This window comes from Bombus terrestris, chromosome 14 (genome assembly GCF_910591885.1).
Source record: "Bombus terrestris chromosome 14, iyBomTerr1.2, whole genome shotgun sequence".
Classification (NCBI taxonomy): Eukaryota; Metazoa; Arthropoda; class Insecta; order Hymenoptera; family Apidae; genus Bombus; species Bombus terrestris.
In genome coordinates, this window is record NC_063282.1 from 114,015 (window position 1) to 131,049 (window position 17,035).

The following is a 17,035-nucleotide window of genomic DNA, read 5'->3' on the forward strand; positions in this document are numbered from 1 at the left end:
CAACGGTGTCCAACGATGTCCAACGGTGTCCAACGGTGTCCAAGGGTGTCCAACGATGTCCAACGGTGTCCAACGAAGTCCAACGATGTCCAACGATATCCAACGATGTCCAACGATGTCCAACGGTGTCCAACGGTGTCCAACGATGTCCGACAATGTCCAACGTCGTCCAACGGTGTCCAACGATGTCCAACGGTGTCCCACGTTGTCCAACGATGTCCCACGGTGACCAACGATGTCCAACGGTGTCCAAAGGTGTCCCACGGTGACCAACGATGTCCAACGGTGTCCAACGGTGTCCCACGGTGTCCAACGGTGTCCCACGTTGTCCAAAGGTGTCCAATGGTGTCCCACGGTGTCCAACGGTGTCCCACGTTGTCCCACGTTGTCCCACGTTGTCCCACGTTGTCCCACGTTGTCCAGCGATGTCCAACGTCGTCCAACGGTGTCCCACGATGTCCAACGGTGTCCCACGGTGTCCAACGGTGTCCCACGATGTCCAACGGTGTCCAACGGTGTCCAACGGTGTCCAACGAAGTCCACCGATGTCCAACGTCGTCCAACGGTGTCCCACGATGTCCAACGGTGTCCCACGGTGTCCAACGGTGTCCCACGTTGTCCCACGTTGTCCCACGGTATCCAACGGTGTCCAACGATGCCCAACGTCGTCCAACGGTGTCCAACGATGTCCAACGTCGTCCAACGGTGTCTAACGATGTCCAACGATGTCCAACGATGTCCAACGATGTCCCACGTTGTCCAACGATGTCCAACGGTGTCCAACGGTGTCCAACGATGTCCAACGGTGTCCAACGGTGTCCAAGGGTGTCCAACGATGTCCAACGGTGTCCAACAATGTCCAACGTCGTCCAACGGTGTCCAACGATGTCCAACGGTGTCCAACGGTGTCCAACGGTGTCCCACGGTGTCCAACGGTGTCCCACGATGTCCAACGATGTCCAACGTCGTCCAACTGTGTCCCACAATGTCCAACGATGTCCAACGGTGTCCAACGTCGTCCAACGGTGTCCAACGGTGTCCAACGGTGTCCAACGGTGTTCCACGATGTCCAACGGTGTCCCACGATGTCCCACGGTGTCCAACGGTGTCCCACGATGTCCAACGATGTCCGACGATGTCCAACGGTGTCCAACGGTGTCCAACGGTGTCCAACGGTGTCCCACGATGTCCAACGGTGTCCCACGAAGTCCCACGGTGTCCAACGGTGTCCCACGATGTCCAACGATGTCCGACGATGTCCAACGGTGTCCCACGGTGTCCAACAATGTCCAACGATGTCCAACGGTGTCCCACGATGTCCAACGATGTCCAACGTCGTCCAACTGTGTCCCACAATGTCCAACGATGTCCAACGGTGTCCAACGTCGTCCAACGGTGTCCAACGGTGTCCAACGGTGTCCAACGGTGTCCCACGATGTCCAACGGTGTCCCACGATGTCCCACGGTGTCCAACGGTGTCCCACGATGTCCAACGATGTCCGACGATGTCCAACGGTGTCCCACGGTGTCCAACGATGTCCAAAGGTGTCCAACGATGTCCAACGGTGTCCAACGGTGTCCCACGATGTCCCACGATGTCCAACGATGTCCGACGATGTCCAACGGTGTCCCACGGTGTCCAACGATGTCCAACGGTGTCCAACGGTGTCCAACGATGTCCCACGATGTCCAACGTCGTCCCACGATGTCCAACGGTGTCCAACGGTGTCCCACGATGTCCACCGATGTCCAACGGTGTCCAACGGTGTCCAACGGTGTCCAACGGTGTCCCACGGTGTCCAACGATGTCCAACGGTGTCCAACGATGTCCAACGGTGTCCAACGGTGTCCCACGATGTCCAACGGTGTCCAACGTCGTCCAACGATGTCCAACGGTGTCCAACGGTGTCCAACGATGTCCCACGATGTCCAACGGTGTCCCACGATGTCCAACGGTGTCCAACGTCGTCCAACGATGTCCAACGGTGTCCCACGTTGTCCAACGATGTCCAACGGTGTCCAACGGTGTCCAACGGTGTCCCACGTTGTCCAACGATGTCCAACGGTGTCCAACGTCGTCCAACGGTGTCCAACGGTGTCCAACGATGTCCCACGATGTCCAACGGTGTCCAACGATGTCCAGCGGTGTCCAACGGTGTCCAACGATGTCCAACGGTGTCCAACGGTGTCCAACGATGTCCAACGGTGTCCAACGATGTCCAACGATATCCAACGATGTCCAACGATGTCCAACGGTGTCCAACGGTGTCCAACGATGTCCAACAATGTCCAACGTCGTCCAACGGTGTCCAACGATGTCCGACGATGTCCAACGGTGTCCCACGGTGTCCAACGATGTCCCACGATGTCCCACGATGTCCAACGATGTCCGACGATGTCCAACGGTGTCCAACGATGTCCAACGGTGTCCCACGATGTCCAACGGTGTCCAACGGTGTCCCACGATGTCCCACGATGTCCAACGATGTCCGACGATGTCCAACGGTGTCCCACGGTGTCCAACGGTGTCCAACGGTGTCCCACGATGTCCAACGGTGTCCCACGATGTCCCACGGTGTCCAACGGTGTCCCGCGATGTCCAACGATGTCCGACGATGTCCAACGGTGTCCCACGGTGTCCAACGATGTCCAACGGTGTCCAACGATGTCCAACGGTGTCCAACGGTGTCCCACGATGTCCCACGATGTCCAACGATGTCCGACGATGTCCAACGGTGTCCCACGGTGTCCAACGATGTCCAACGGTGTCCAACGGTGTCCAACGATGTCCCACGATGTCCAACGATGTCCGACGATGTCCAACGGTGTTCCACGGTGTCCAACGGTGTCCAACGGTGTCCCACGATGTCCAACGGTGTCCCACGATGTCCCACGGTGTCCAACGGTGTCCCACGATGTCCAACGATGTCCGACGATGTCCAACGGTGTCCCACGGTGTCCAACGATGTCCAACGGTGTCCCACGGTGTCCAACGATGTCCAACGGTGTCCAACGATGTCCAACGGTGCCCAACGGTGTCCCACGATGTCCAACGGTGTCCAACGTCGTCCAACGATGTCCAACGGTGTCCCACGTTGTCCAACGATGTCCAACGGTGTCCAACGTCGTCCAACGGTGTCCCACGTTGTCCCACGGTGTCCAACGGTGTCCAACGGTTTCCAACGGTGTCCAACGATGTCCATCGGTGTCCTACGATGTCCAACGGTGTCCAACGGTGTCCCACGATGTCCCACGTTGTCCAACGATGTCCGACGATGTCCAACGGTGTCCAACGATGTCCAACGGTGTCCAACGTCGTCCAACGGTGTCCAACGGTGTCCAACGATGTCCCACGATGTCCAACGGTGTCCAACGATGTCCAACGGTGTCCAACGATGTCCAACGGTGTCCAACGGTGTCCAACGATGTCCAACGGTGTCCCACGTTGTCCAACGATGTCCCACGGTGACCAACGATGTCCAACGGTGTCCAACGGTGTCCCACGGTGTCCATCGGTGTCCCACGTTGTCCCACGTTGTCTCACGTTGTCCCACGTTGTCCCACGTTGTCCCACGATGTCCAACGATGTCCGACGATGTCCCACGTTGTCCCACGTTGTCGAACGTCGTCCAACGATGTCCAGCGGTGTCCAACGGTGTCCAACGGTGTCCAACGGTGTCCAACGGTGTCCCACGGTGTCCAACGGTGTCCAACGGTGTCCCACGATGTCCCACGATGTCCAACGATGTCCGACGATGTCCAACGGTGTCCCACGGTGTCCAACGATGTCCAACGGTGTCCAACGGTGTCCAACGATGTCCCACGATGTCCAACGATGTCCGACGATGTCCAACGGTGTTCCACGGTGTCCAACGGTCTCCAACGGTGTCCCACGATGTCCAACGGTGTCCCACGATGTCCCACGATGTCCAACGGTGTCCCACGATGTCCAACGGTGTCCAACGTCGTCCAACGATGTCCAACGGTGTCCCACGTTGTCCAACGATGTCCAACGGTGTCCAAAGGTGTCCAACGGTGTCCCACGTTGTCCAACGATGTCCAACGGTGTCCAACGTCGTCCAACGGTGTCCAACGGTGTCCAACGATGTCCCACGATGTCCAACGGTGTCCAACGATGTCCAGCGGTGTCCAACGGTGTCCAACGATGTCCAACGGTGTCCAACGGTGTCCAACGATGTCCAACGGTGTCCAACGATGTCCAACGATATCCAACGATGTCCAACGATGTCCAACGGTGTCCAACGGTGTCCAACGATGTCCAACAATGTCCAACGTCGTCCAACGGTGTCCAACGATGTCCGACGATGTCCAACGGTGTCCCACGGTGTCCAACGATGTCCCACGATGTCCCACGATGTCCAACGATGTCCGACGATGTCCATCGGTGTCCCACGTTGTCCAACGATGTCCAACGGTGTCCAAAGGTGTCCAACGGTGTCCCACGTTGTCCAACGATGTCCAACGGTGTCCAACGTCGTCCAACGGTGTCCAACGGTGTCCAACGATGTCCCACGATGTCCAACGATGTCCGACGATGTCCAACGGTGTCCCACGGTGTCCAACGATGTCCAACGGTGTCCCACGGTGTCCAACGATGTCCAACGGTGTCCAACGATGTCCAACGGTGCCCAACGGTGTCCCACGATGTCCAACGGTGTCCAACGTCGTCCAACGATGTCCAACGGTGTCCCACGTTGTCCAACGATGTCCAACGGTGTCCAACGTCGTCCAACGGTGTCCCACGTTGTCCCACGGTGTCCAACGGTGTCCAACGGTTTCCAACGGTGTCCAACGATGTCCATCGGTGTCCCACGATGTCCAACGGTGTCCAACGGTGTCCCACGATGTCCCACGTTGTCCAACGATGTCCGACGATGTCCAACGGTGTCCAACGATGTCCAACGGTGTCCAACGTCGTCCAACGGTGTCCAACGGTGTCCAACGATGTCCCACGATGTCCAACGGTGTCCAACGATGTCCAACGGTGTCCAACGATGTCCAACGGTGTCCAACGGTGTCCAACGATGTCCAACGGTGTCCCACGTTGTCCAACGATGTCCCACGGTGACCAACGATGTCCAACGGTGTCCAACGGTGTCCCACGGTGTCCATCGGTGTCCCACGTTGTCCCACGTTGTCTCACGTTGTCCCACGTTGTCCCACGTTGTCCCACGATGTCCAACGATGTCCGACGATGTCCCACGTTGTCCCACGTTGTCGAACGTCGTCCAACGATGTCCAGCGGTGTCCAACGGTGTCCAACGGTGTCCAACGGTGTCCCACGGTGTCCAACGGTGTCCAACGGTGTCCCACGATGTCCCACGATGTCCAACGATGTCCGACGATGTCCAACGGTGTCCCACGGTGTCCAACGATGTCCAACGGTGTCCAACGGTGTCCAACGATGTCCCACGATGTCCAACGATGTCCGACGATGTCCAACGGTGTTCCACGGTGTCCAACGGTGTCCAACGGTGTCCCACGATGTCCAACGGTGTCCCACGATGTCCCACGATGTCCAACGGTGTCCCACGATGTCCAACGGTGTCCAACGTCGTCCAACGATGTCCAACGGTGTCCCACGTTGTCCAACGATGTCCAACGGTGTCCAAAGGTGTCCAACGGTGTCCCACGTTGTCCAACGATGTCCAACGGTGTCCAACGTCGTCCAACGGTGTCCAACGGTGTCCAACGATGTCCCACGATGTCCAACGGTGTCCAACGATGTCCAGCGGTGTCCAACGGTGTCCAACGATGTCCAACGGTGTCCAACGGTGTCCAACGATGTCCAACGGTGTCCAACGATGTCCAACGATATCCAACGATGTCCAACGATGTCCAACGGTGTCCAACGGTGTCCAACGATGTCCAACAATGTCCAACGTCGTCCAACGGTGTCCAACGATGTCCGACGATGTCCAACGGTGTCCCACGGTGTCCAACGATGTCCCACGATGTCCCACGATGTCCAACGATGTCCGACGATGTCCAACGGTGTCCAACGATGTCCAACGGTGTCCCACGATGTCCAACGGTGTCCAACGGTGTCCCACGATGTCCCACGATGTCCAACGATGTCCGACGATGTCCAACGGTGTCCCACGGTGTCCAACGGTGTCCAACGGTGTCCCACGATGTCCAACGGTGTCCCACGATGTCCCACGGTGTCCAACGGTGTCCCACGATGTCCAACGATGTCCGACGATGTCCAACGGTGTCCCACGGTGTCCAACGATGTCCAACGGTGTCCAACGATGTCCAACGGTGTCCAACGGTGTCCCACGATGTCCCACGATGTCCAACGATGTCCGACGATGTCCAACGGTGTCCCACGGTGTCCAACGATGTCCAACGGTGTCCAACGATGTCCAACGGTGTCCCACGATGTCCAACGATGTCCGACGATGTCCAACGGTGTTCCACGGTGTCCAACGGTGTCCAACGGTGTCCCACGATGTCCAACGGTGTCCCACGATGTCCCACGGTGTCCAACGGTGTCCCACGATGTCCAACGATGTCCGACGATGTCCAACGGTGTCCCACGGTGTCCAACGATGTCCAACGGTGTCCCACGGTGTCCAACGATGTCCAACGGTGTCCAACGATGTCCAACGGTGCCCAACGGTGTCCCACGATGTCCAACGGTGTCCAACGTCGTCCAACGATGTCCAACGGTGTCCCACGTTGTCCAACGATGTCCAACGGTGTCCAACGTCGTCCAACGGTGTCCCACGTTGTCCCACGGTGTCCAACGGTGTCCAACGGTTTCCAACGGTGTCCAACGATGTCCATCGGTGTCCCACGATGTCCAACGGTGTCCAACGGTGTCCCACGATGTCCCACGATGTCCAACGATGTCCGACGATGTCCAACGGTGTCCAACGATGTCCAACGGTGTCCAACGTCGTCCAACGGTGTCCAACGGTGTCCAACGATGTCCCACGATGTCCAACGGTGTCCAACGATGTCCAACGGTGTCCAACGGTGTCCAACGATGTCCAACGGTGTCCAACGGTGTCCAACGATGTCCAACGGTGTCCCACGTTGTCCAACGATGTCCCACGGTGACCAACGATGTCCAACGGTGTCCAACGGTGTCCCACGGTGTCCATCGGTGTCCCACGTTGTCCCACGTTGTCCCACGTTGTCCCACGTTGTCCCACGTTGTCCCACGATGTCCAACGATGTCCGACGATGTCCCACGTTGTCCCACGTTGTCGAACGTCGTCCAACGATGTCCAGCGGTGTCCAACGGTGTCCAACGGTGTCCCACGGTGTCCAACGGTGTCCCACGTTGTCCAACGGTGTCCAACGATGTCCAACGATCTCCAACGTCGTCCAACGGTGTCCCACGATGTCCAACGGTGTCCCACGGTGTCCAACGGTGTCCCACGATGTCCAACGGTGTCCCACGGTGTCCCACGTTGTCCCACGCTGTCCCACGATGTCCAACGGTGTCCCACGATGTCCCACGATGTCCCACGGTGTCCCACGATGTCCCACGATGTCCCACGGTGTCCCACGGTGTCCCACGGTGCAGTCCAGTGTAGATTATCCAAAATCCTTTTCGCGTTTTTTGGTGATCTACACTGGACCAACGGTGTCCCGCGGTGTCCCGCGGTGTCCCACGATGTCAAACGGTGTCCTACGGTGTCCAACGGTGTCCCACGATGTCCAACGGTGTCCCACGTTGTCCCACGTTGTCCCACGTTGTCCCACGCTGTCCCACGTTGTCCCACGCTGTCCCACGTTGTCCCACGTTGTCCCACGTTGTCCCACGTTGTCCCACGTTGTCCCACGGTGTCCAACGGTGTCCCACGATGTCCAAAGGTGTCCCACGATGTCCAACGGTGTCCCACGGTGTCCAACGATGTCCAACGGTGTCCAACGGTGTCCAACGATGTCCCACGATGTCCAACGATGTCCGACGATGTCCAACGGTGTTCCACGGTGTCCAACGGTGTCCAACGGTGTCCCACGATGTCCAACGATGTCCGACGATGTCCAACGGTGTCCCACGGTGTCCAACGATGTCCAACGGTGTCCCACGGTGTCCAACGATGTCCAACGGTGTCCAACGATGTCCAACGGTGCCCAACGGTGTCCCACGATGTCCAACGGTGTCCAACGTCGTCCAACGATGTCCAACGGTGTCCCACGTTGTCCAACGATGTCCAACGGTGTCCAACGTCGTCCAACGGTGTCCCACGTTGTCCCACGGTGTCCAACGGTGTCCAACGGTTTCCAACGGTGTCCAACGATGTCCATCGGTGTCCTACGATGTCCAACGGTGTCCAACGGTGTCCCACGATGTCCCACGTTGTCCAACGATGTCCGACGATGTCCAACGGTGTCCAACGATGTCCAACGGTGTCCAACGTCGTCCAACGGTGTCCAACGGTGTCCAACGATGTCCCACGATGTCCAACGGTGTCCAACGATGTCCAACGGTGTCCAACGATGTCCAACGGTGTCCAACGGTGTCCAACGATGTCCAACGGTGTCCCACGTTGTCCAACGATGTCCCACGGTGACCAACGATGTCCAACGGTGTCCAACGGTGTCCCACGGTGTCCATCGGTGTCCCACGTTGTCCCACGTTGTCTCACGTTGTCCCACGTTGTCCCACGTTGTCCCACGATGTCCAACGATGTCCGACGATGTCCCACGTTGTCCCACGTTGTCGAACGTCGTCCAACGATGTCCAGCGGTGTCCAACGGTGTCCAACGGTGTCCAACGGTGTCCCACGGTGTCCAACGGTGTCCAACGGTGTCCCACGATGTCCCACGATGTCCAACGATGTCCAACGATGTCCAACGGTGTCCCACGGTGTCCAACGATGTCCAACGGTGTCCAACGGTGTCCAACGATGTCCCACGATGTCCAACGATGTCCGACGATGTCCAACGGTGTTCCACGGTGTCCAACGGTCTCCAACGGTGTCCCACGATGTCCAACGGTGTCCCACGATGTCCCACGATGTCCAACGGTGTCCCACGATGTCCAACGGTGTCCAACGTCGTCCAACGATGTCCAACGGTGTCCCACGTTGTCCAACGATGTCCAACGGTGTCCAAAGGTGTCCAACGGTGTCCCACGTTGTCCAACGATGTCCAACGGTGTCCAACGTCGTCCAACGGTGTCCAACGGTGTCCAACGATGTCCCACGATGTCCAACGGTGTCCAACGATGTCCAGCGGTGTCCAACGGTGTCCAACGATGTCCAACGGTGTCCAACGGTGTCCAACGATGTCCAACTGTGTCCAACGATGTCCAACGATATCCAACGATGTCCAACGATGTCCAACGGTGTCCAACGGTGTCCAACGATGTCCAACAATGTCCAACGTCGTCCAACGGTGTCCAACGATGTCCGACGATGTCCAACGGTGTCCCACGGTGTCCAACGATGTCCCACGATGTCCCACGATGTCCAACGATGTCCGACGATGTCCATCGGTGTCCCACGTTGTCCAACGATGTCCAACGGTGTCCAAAGGTGTCCAACGGTGTCCCACGTTGTCCAACGATGTCCAACGGTGTCCAACGTCGTCCAACGGTGTCCAACGGTGTCCAACGATGTCCCACGATGTCCAACGATGTCCGACGATGTCCAACGGTGTCCCACGGTGTCCAACGATGTCCAACGGTGTCCCACGGTGTCCAACGATGTCCAACGGTGTCCAACGATGTCCAACGGTGCCCAACGGTGTCCCACGATGTCCAACGGTGTCCAACGTCGTCCAACGATGTCCAACGGTGTCCCACGTTGTTCAACGATGTCCAACGGTGTCCAACGTCGTCCAACGGTGTCCCACGTTGTCCCACGGTGTCCAACGGTGTCCAACGGTTTCCAACGGTGTCCAACGATGTCCATCGGTGTCCCACGATGTCCAACGGTGTCCAACGGTGTCCCACGATGTCCCACGTTGTCCAACGATGTCCGACGATGTCCAACGGTGTCCAACGATGTCCAACGGTGTCCAACGTCGTCCAACGGTGTCCAACGGTGTCCAACGATGTCCCACGATGTCCAACGGTGTCCAACGATGTCCAACGGTGTCCAACGATGTCCAACGGTGTCCAACGGTGTCCAACGATGTCCAACGGTGTCCCACGTTGTCCAACGATGTCCCACGGTGACCAACGATGTCCAACGGTGTCCAACGGTGTCCCACGGTGTCCATCGGTGTCCCACGTTGTCCCACGTTGTCTCACGTTGTCCCACGTTGTCCCACGTTGTCCCACGATGTCCAACGATGTCCGACGATGTCCCACGTTGTCCCACGTTGTCGAACGTCGTCCAACGATGTCCAGCGGTGTCCAACGGTGTCCAACGGTGTCCAACGGTGTCCCACGGTGTCCAACGGTGTCCAACGGTGTCCCACGATGTCCCACGATGTCCAACGATGTCCGACGATGTCCAACGGTGTCCCACGGTGTCCAACGATGTCCAACGGTGTCCAACGGTGTCCAACGATGTCCCACGATGTCCAACGATGTCCGACGATGTCCAACGGTGTTCCACGGTGTCCAACGGTGTCCAACGGTGTCCCACGATGTCCAACGGTGTCCCACGATGTCCCACGATGTCCAACGGTGTCCCACGATGTCCAACGGTGTCCAACGTCGTCCAACGATGTCCAACGGTGTCCCACGTTGTCCAACGATGTCCAACGGTGTCCAAAGGTGTCCAACGGTGTCCCACGTTGTCCAACGATGTCCAACGGTGTCCAACGTCGTCCAACGGTGTCCAACGGTGTCCAACGATGTCCCACGATGTCCAACGGTGTCCAACGATGTCCAGCGGTGTCCAACGGTGTCCAACGATGTCCAACGGTGTCCAACGGTGTCCAACGATGTCCAACGGTGTCCAACGATGTCCAACGATATCCAACGATGTCCAACGATGTCCAACGGTGTCCAACGGTGTCCAACGATGTCCAACAATGTCCAACGTCGTCCAACGGTGTCCAACGATGTCCGACGATGTCCAACGGTGTCCCACGGTGTCCAACGATGTCCCACGATGTCCCACGATGTCCAACGATGTCCGACGATGTCCAACGGTGTCCAACGATGTCCAACGGTGTCCCACGATGTCCAACGGTGTCCAACGGTGTCCCACGATGTCCCACGATGTCCAACGATGTCCGACGATGTCCAACGGTGTCCCACGGTGTCCAACGGTGTCCAACGGTGTCCCACGATGTCCAACGGTGTCCCACGATGTCCCACGGTGTCCAACGGTGTCCCACGATGTCCAACGATGTCCGACGATGTCCAACGGTGTCCCACGGTGTCCAACGATGTCCAACGGTGTCCAACGATGTCCAACGGTGTCCAACGGTGTCCCACGATGTCCCACGATGTCCAACGATGTCCGACGATGTCCAACGGTGTCCCACGGTGTCCAACGATGTCCAACGGTGTCCAACGGTGTCCAACGATGTCCCACGATGTCCAACGATGTCCGACGATGTCCAACGGTGTTCCACGGTGTCCAACGGTGTCCAACGGTGTCCCACGATGTCCAACGGTGTCCCACGATGTCCCACGGTGTCCAACGGTGTCCCACGATGTCCAACGATGTCCGACGATGTCCAACGGTGTCCCACGGTGTCCAACGATGTCCAACGGTGTCCCACGGTGTCCAACGATGTCCAACGGTGTCCAACGATGTCCAACGGTGCCCAACGGTGTCCCACGATGTCCAACGGTGTCCAACGTCGTCCAACGATGTCCAACGGTGTCCCACGTTGTCCAACGATGTCCAACGGTGTCCAACGTCGTCCAACGGTGTCCCACGTTGTCCCACGGTGTCCAACGGTGTCCAACGGTTTCCAACGGTGTCCAACGATGTCCATCGGTGTCCCACGATGTCCAACGGTGTCCAACGGTGTCCCACGATGTCCCACGATGTCCAACGATGTCCGACGATGTCCAACGGTGTCCAACGATGTCCAACGGTGTCCAACGTCGTCCAACGGTGTCCAACGGTGTCCAACGATGTCCCACGATGTCCAACGGTGTCCAACGATGTCCAACGGTGTCCAACGGTGTCCAACGATGTCCAACGGTGTCCAACGGTGTCCAACGATGTCCAACGGTGTCCCACGGTGTCCATCGGTGTCCCACGTTGTCCCACGTTGTCCCACGTTGTCCCACGTTGTCCCACGTTGTCCCACGATGTCCAACGATGTCCGACGATGTCCCACGTTGTCCCACGTTGTCGAACGTCGTCCAACGATGTCCAGCGGTGTCCAACGGTGTCCAACGGTGTCCCACGGTGTCCAACGGTGTCCCACGTTGTCCAACGGTGTCCAACGATGTCCAACGATCTCCAACGTCGTCCAACGGTGTCCCACGATGTCCAACGGTGTCCCACGGTGTCCAACGGTGTCCCACGATGTCCAACGGTGTCCCACGGTGTCCCACGTTGTCCCACGCTGTCCCACGATGTCCAACGGTGTCCCACGATGTCCCACGATGTCCCACGGTGTCCCACGATGTCCCACGATGTCCCACGGTGTCCCACGGTGTCCCACGGTGCAGTCCAGTGTAGATTATCCAAAATCCTTTTCGCGTTTTTTGGTGATCTACACTGGACCAACGGTGTCCCGCGGTGTCCCGCGGTGTCCCACGATGTCAAACGGTGTCCTACGGTGTCCAACGGTGTCCCACGATGTCCAACGGTGTCCCACGTTGTCCCACGTTGTCCCACGTTGTCCCACGCTGTCCCACGTTGTCCCACGCTGTCCCACGTTGTCCCACGTTGTCCCACGTTGTCCCACGTTGTCCCACGTTGTCCCACGGTGTCCAACGGTGTCCCACGATGTCCAAAGGTGTCCCACGATGTCCAACGGTGTCCCACGATGTCCAACGGTGTCCCACAATGTCCAACGGTGTCCCACGATGTCCAACGGTGTCCCACGATGTCCCACGATGTCCCACGGTGTCCCACGATGTCCCACGATGTCCCACGGTGTCCCACGGTGTCCCACGGTGCAGTCCAGTGTAGATCATCCAAAATTCTTTTCGCGTTTTTTGGTGATCTACACTGGACCAACGGTGTCCCGCGGTGTCCCGCGGTGTCCCACGATGTCAAACGGTGTCCTACGGTGTCCAACGGTGTCCCACGATGTCCAACGGTGTCCCACGTTGTCCCACGTTGTCCCACGTTGTCCCACGCTGTCCCACGTTGTCCCACGCTGTCCCACGTTGTCCCACGTTGTCCCACGTTGTCCCACGTTGTCCCACGTTGTCCCACGTTGTCCCACGTTGTCCCACGGTGTCCAACGGTGTCCCACGATGTCCAAAGGTGTCCCACGATGTCCAACGGTGTCCCACGATGTCCAACGGTGTCCCACAATGTCCAACGGTGTCCCACGATGTCCCACGGTGTCCCACGGTGTCCCACGGTGTCCCACGGTGTCCCACGGTGTCCCACGGTGCAGTCCAGTGTAGATTATCCAAAATTCTTTTCGCGTTTTTTGGTGATCTACACTGGACCAACGGTGTCCCACGGTGTCCCACGGTGCAGTCCAGTGTAGATTATCCAAAATTCTTTTTGCGTTTTTTGGTGATCTACACTGGACCAACGGTGTCCCACGGTGTCCCACGATGTCCCACCGTATCCCATGGTGTCCCACGGTGCAGTCCAGTGTAGATTATCCAAAATTCTTTTCGCGTTTTTTGGAGATCTACACTGGACCAACGGTGTCCCACGGTGTCCCGCGGTGTCCCACGGTGTCCCACGGTGTCCCACGGTGTCCAACGGTGTCCCACGATGTCCCACGGTGCAGTCCAGTGTAGATTATCCAAAACTCTCTTCGCGTTTTTTGGTAATCTACACTGGACCAACGGTGTCTCACGGTGTTCCACGGTGTCCCACGGTGTCCCACCGTACAGTCCAGTGTAGATTATCCAAAATTCTTTTCGCGTTTTTTGGTGATCTACACTGGACCAACGGTGTCCCACGGTGTCCCACGGTGCAGTCCAGTGTAGATTATCCAAAATTCTTTTCGCGTTTTTTGGTTATCTACACTGGACCAACTGTGTCCCACGGTGTCCCACGATGTCCCACGGTGTCCGACGGTGTCCCACGATGTCCAACGGTGTTCCACGATGTCCCACGATGTCCCACGGTGTCCCACGGTGCAGTCCAGTGTAGATTATCCAAAATTCTTTTCGCGTTTTTTGGTGATCTACACTGGACCAACGGTGTCCCACGGTGTCCCACGATGTCCCACGATGTCCAACGGTGTCCCACGATGTCCAACGGTGTCCCACGATGTCCAACGGTGTCCCACGATGTCCAACGGCGTCCCACGATGTCCAACGGTGTCCCACGATGTCCCACGATGTCCCACGGTGTCCCACGGTGCAGTCCAGTGTAGATTATCCAAAATTCTTTTCGCGTTTTTTGGTGATCTACAGTGGACCAACGGTGTCCCGCGGTGTCCCGCGGTGTCCCACGATGTCCAACGGTGTCCCACGGTGCAGTCCAGTGTAGATTATCCAATATTCTTTTCGCTTTTTTTGGTGATGTACACTGGACCAACGGTGTCCCACGGTGTCCCACGGTGAAGTCCAGTGTAGATTATCCAAAATTCTTTTCGCGTTTTTTGGTGATCTACACTGGACCAACGATGTCCAACGGTGTCCCACGATGTCCAACGGTGTCCCACGATGTCCAACGGTGTCCCACGATGTCCAACGGTGTCCCACGATGTCCCACGATGTCCAACGGTGTCCCACGATGTCCCACGGTGTCCCACGGTGTCCCACGGTGTCCCACGGTGTCCCACGGTGTCCCACGGTGTCCCACGGTGTCCCACGGTGCAGTCCAGTGTAGATTATCCAAAATTCTTTTCGCGTTTTTTGGTGATCTACACTGGACCAACGGTGTCCCACGATGTCCAACGGTGTCCCACGATGTCCCACGCTGTCCCACGGTGTCCCACGGTGTCCCACGGTGTCCCACGGTGTCCCACGATGTCCAACGGTGTCCCACGATGTCCCACGATGTCCCACGATGTCCCACGATGTCCCACGATGTCCCACGGTGTCCCACGGTGTCCCACGGTGCAGTCCAGTGTAGATGATCCAAAATTCTTTTCGCGTTTTTTGGTGATCTACACTGGACCAACGGCGTCCCGCGGTGTCCCGCGGTGTCCCACGATGTCAAGCGGTGTCCTACGGTGTCCAACGGTGTCCCACGATGTCCAACGGTGTCCCACGTTGTCCCACGTTGTCCCACGTTGTCCCACGTTGTCCCACGTTGTCCCACGCTGTCCCACGTTGTCCCACGTTGTCCCACGTTGTCCCACGTTGTCCCACGTTGTCCCACGGTGTCCAACGGTGTCCCACGATGTCCAAAGGTGTCCCACGATGTCCAACGGTGTCCCACGATGTCCAACGGTGTCCCACAATGTCCAACGGTGTCCCACGATGTCCAACGGTGTCCCACGATGTCCAACGGTGTCCCACGATGTCCCACGATGTCCCACGGTGTCCAATGTCGTCCCACGTTGCAGTCCAGTTTAGATTATCCAAAATTCTCTTCGTGGCTTTTCGTAATCCAAAATGGACTGTATTAGCGTGATTCTGAGCTTGGTATCGAATTATTGTGCAATGTTTGTACTTATCAATGTAGTCGTTTTCTGAAAATTAATCAACTGATTAATCTGCGAAAACAATTACATCGATCGGTACAAACATTGTACAATAATTCGCAACCGTACTGACAACATTCGGTATCAATGGTACTTATGTCTAACTTGGAACCACAGAAAGGAACTGAAAGTACTGACACTGTATATACAATTTAGAGTTTTGCAAAAGAGACATACGACTCGTTGTACTAAACTTATGAAGATATCGAAAAGTTATATACTCCAACGTGACCGCGATATGCTTCTTTTAAAAATGGGAAAACGGGAAGAAGCCTGAACAATCAGACGATCGAAGAAAAATCATTTGGGCATCTAGCATACATATTTAATATGCTATGAAATCTTCATATATGTAACTGAAACGTATTTTCTGTAAATTGATAAATCTGAAGCAAACTCATTTACTGGATTTGGTATATGGAAGAAACAGACATCTTTAAAACGAGAACATTTTATGAAACATTTTATGAAAAATAAACTATTAATAATGGTCAATTATAGATCAAATTACTATTGATTGAATTTTAGCAAATATAGAGAATCATGTGTATCTTTTAATCGAAACTGGGGTTACGTTGGAAACGAGAATTTTAAGTAATTGAATTTAAACTGAATTAAAAATCGAAAAGTTCATTTGGAATAACTAAGATGAGAGAAACCCCGGTTATTATACAATCACTTGCTTTATCTTTTAACTTTTAACAGTATCTGTTATTTTCTACAACCACATAGTGATTTGCAACATAATAAACCGAAAGGTATGTGCATAAGTCATTTTTTGCAGAATTTTTGCTACAAACGTGACGATGTCTTTGTTTTGTGACGAAACTTTTGTTTCGTGCAAATGAAATTCGAATATTTATAAAATTCTACATTACTGTTAAAAGATTGAAGTGAAAATATCGCGGTCGAAAAAATTCTAAAAGTTATGGTTCTAAGAACGAACAATCACCGGCACTAATTCCAATTGCAATGAATTAAATTTTAAAAAATATTTCAAGCCTTCATAGCAACATTAAGATATTTCATTATAATACTTTGTTGCGCATGAAATCGCTCACAATTTCATACATGTAAATATATATATATATATTATACATTCGTAATAAAGTTCTGTATTTTAGCAGTCATGGTAACGTTAACGCTGACAAAGGAATATGTCTTATAGCAGTATTTTCAGTAATAAACGTAGTAATAAGGGGCGCATTAATAAGGGGCGCTGAAAAAGAAACAAAGCAGTAGCCAGAAGGGCTACTAAAATTCAATCGTCTTCCACTCTATATAAACCCGATCAACACGTCGAGAGTGGAACTGAATATTCTTGTTTCGCAACGCT